Genomic DNA, 3,798 nt, shown 5'->3' on the forward strand with positions numbered 1-3,798 from the left:
TTTATTTGTTAAACAATATGTTGAAAATGACACAAATAGTGCTGTTTTTAACACATCTCTGTGTCAAGATAGGGACAACACAGTTTGTTCTTGTTTCCTTTTTTATTCGTTACACAATATGTGTTGAAAGTAACACAACTTGTGACTCTGGTTCAGAGTTCTCCCATGTGCAGAACATTCTTTTTCTCGCCGCCATGAGCTCAGGGTGGAACTTTTCATAACTTTCTCTCCGAATTTATTTCAAGCACATTTCGCAGTTCAGATGTATTCCTGTTCTTTATTTCCTCGTGCTCTTTGCATGAGCAAAAGGCCTCTCTACTACAGTGCTGATTTATACGTCAGCATAAACGTCCTCTCTCCGCTACTTTTTTGCATGATTAAGCAAATGTGCTGCGCAGGTGTTAGAGACTCCAGCTTGCCGTGGAGCCACAGAATTCCCCAAACAAATTAAACCTGGTGCTGTGTGGATCAGTCACACACAGTCAAAATACGACAGTCTTTTCCCAATCCACTTGAGGGAGGGAGAGAGAGAGAGGGAGAGAAAGGCCATATTTGCATGGCTTGTATATTTCCCGCACAGAACAACCTTTTATAAGAGTTCTGTTTGCATTTGTACGTGGTGTTTTACATGACATCAATGTTCAAAACCCCATACTTCAGCAAAAATAGGCTTGATATCGGTTCTTGCAATCGGGGCAAAAAAAAAAGGCAGAACTACCACATATGATTATACTGTAGTAAAACTAAAATATTTCTAATACAACCAATTCGGGAATTACAGGGAGCCATAAAGAAGATGGTTACTCTCCAATTTGTTAACTCCTTGTCCCTCCTTCAAGATCTGGCGAGGAGTGAGGAGTATGGAAGCTACGGCCTAAAGACAGGGTGCTGATTGGCTCGTATGTTTACGGTCCGTCCACTCCACATACTTCCCTACTCTCCACGAGACAACGTGGCGATTGGACAACGCCACATCTGTTTGAGGCGTCAATCACAGCCCGCAAAACTGAGCTGCCGCTGCGGCAGTCTCTGCAAAAACACGCAGCGGTCTGTCTTGTGTGAATGGCTTCTAATTGGATCTTAATGTGGCCTTTGATCTTCTCGTCCAATTAACAGTGCCAGCTTGGCAGCAGAGAGGCGATGCGCCAGTAATCTATGCCAGACAGGACCTCTTGAATCTGACACTAGCAACGGAGCCCCCCCCCCCCCCCCCCCCCGTCACCGCCCCCCCACCACCCGCTTTTGTGTCTAAAAATGGTGGTGAGACAGTATGTGTAAGATGTGGCTGGGTGTTTTGGGCGAGCGAGCGGGGCGGCAAGCTAAGAAATTAATTGGGGGTGTCGATTTACTTAGTGGGGAAGAGGGAGAGTAGTCTTTCTGTGCGCCTCAACTGTCGCGGTGGACGAGCCACTGGGCACCCAAGGTGGGCACAGTGAACTTGGCGAGGGACATAAAGCGTATCATTGGGGGTGGGCAGTGTTCCACTAGTGGCCGACCACCCACCTATACACGGTCATCTGGCGTTGGACAGTGAATAACACTGCAGTTTAAAAAATTAGCTAAGTGAAAATCTGACAACGACTGTCTCTGAAGAACAGATACAAATTAAGAAAGAAAGAAAGAAGGATCCAGGGAAGGATGGAAAGGACAGAAAAGAGAGAGAGGGAAAAAAAGGACAGAAGGAAGAGACTAAAGAAGGAAAGCGAGAAAACAATCTGCTCTGCTGCTCTCACCCTATCAGCTACCACATGGCGGCCGGGTCAGTGGCGTATGTGCGCATACGTCTCGGTCTCCCACGCCGTGTGGAATTGAGAGGCTCTGGAGAGGGTCCCTGCGTGGCCCCAGGCGCTTCGCTTCTCCGCAGAGTGACTTGGCCGAGGCGAGCCGAGGAGAGGAGAGGGGAGGGAGGCGGGCGGGCGGGCGGGCGGGCGGGCGGGCAGAGCGCTGACCATTAGCCACGGTTCCGACTGCGGCTCGCTCGCTCGCTCGCCCGTCCACCGGGGGGAGGCTCGTCCTTTTACACTCTGACCCAGTTCTGTTCTGGCCGAGAAAACGGCTCGGAGGAAGGAGAGAGGCACGACTTGCTCTCTTTCAACTCCCTCCTCCTCTCTCTCTCTCTCTCTCTCTCTCTTTATTTCTCCCTCCATCTCTCTCGCACTCCTCCATCTTTCCATATCTCTCTCTCTCTCTCTCTCTCTGCCTTTCCCCTGTTGGTCTTCATCTCTCTCGCCACTCTTCCTCAGAACCCTCTTTGTTCCCTGCCTCTGTCTACCACCCCTCCTCCCTCCCTCCCTCTCTCTATCTCTCTCCCTCCCTCCCTCCCTCCCTCCCTCTCTCTCTCTATCTCTCTCTCTCCCTCTCTTCCTTTCATCTGGGTGCTAGCCGCTGGGCTGACCTCGTGCTGCTCTCATGGTCCGTTAGTGACGGCTCCCGCCTGCTCCTGGGCCCTCGCTCGCGCTGATAAGAAGTGCCTCTCGCCTCTCGCCTCTCGCCTCTCGCCGCTGCTCCCTCCGCTCCCCATCCGCTCCGCTCCGCTTCCCTTTGCCCGGCCGCCTGATGGGATTGTGACGCGTTTGGCATCCTGGCGGGGGTGTCCGAGGGTCAGGCGAGGGATTTCTCGCTGGTGCCGGTTAGCCGACGCGGGATGCGCTGCGCTGCTGCTGAGCGGCGGAATATTCATGCGAGGTTACTCGTCGACGTCCTACGCGGGCCCATCTATTATTCATGAACCCGATTGGTCGATGATGAGGTTTGATGAGAATAACAACAATGGCGCTCAATCGAAAGCGGGCCGGGACTGTAGATATGTATATACGGTCGGGGGGGGGCTTCTTGTTCTGGAGGAGGTGCAGAACAATTCAAGCATTCAAAATGCAAAAGAAATGATCGATAGCACAGTGGTGCTACCATGCTGCCTTTCTCCTTCTTGCCTATTTGATCAATAAAAAATTTAAATGAAAATTGATTGCTAGAGTCCAGTGTGGCTGTGTGCGCTGTGGACTGGTGGACTCCGGAGGGTATTGGGTGTAAGGAGAGCAGCTGGAGAAGAAAGAAAGAAAGACAGGAAAGAGGGGAGGGGAGGGGGGGGAGCGAGGCAGAAGACAGCAGGAGAGAGGGAGCAGAAGAGAGAAGGAGATAGAGAGAGAGAACCTTGGCAGTCACCTCGGCCTCTCTCGCTCACTTTAGCAGGAACACATCTGTTTCTCACATTCCAGCTCAGCTTTAGGGATCCCTGGAGGTGCAGTTAAATTAGAGGCAGCGCATGTTTATAAATGTGAAATCCCCCCATAATCTCAGGCTGACATGACCCTAATCCACACCTTCAACCTCAGAACCCCCCCCCCTCTCTCTCTCTCACACACACACACACACACACACACACAATCCCATTCCTCCCCACCCCCCCTTGCAGAGTTGATGTGAAGACTGTATATCTACCTGAGCACTCATGAATGTATGTATGTGTGTGTGTATGTATGTGTCTGAGAGATAGAGAGACAGATAGAAAGAGAGACAGATAGAGAGAGAGTATGGCCTATATGGCATATCTGAGTGGGATGAGTCTTTGATTTACCCACCAGACGTTCAGTATCTTAACGGAAGAATGTAGCGCCAAGGGGTTACGACCTCAAGTGGTGCTGACAACTGCTGTGTTATCTGTTATCGATGATCTTGGATTGGACTGCTCTGGTCTTTGAATGTAAAGGGACAATTTTATCAACTCATTTCATTCACTTCACTGGAGAGTGAGAATGATTGTTTTAAAAAGAAAAAATAAACCTTCTGTAGTCCTTCTAA

The sequence above is a fragment of the Sardina pilchardus genome, chromosome 1 (assembly GCF_963854185.1).
Source record: "Sardina pilchardus chromosome 1, fSarPil1.1, whole genome shotgun sequence".
Lineage (NCBI taxonomy): Eukaryota > Metazoa > Chordata > Actinopteri > Clupeiformes > Clupeidae > Sardina > Sardina pilchardus.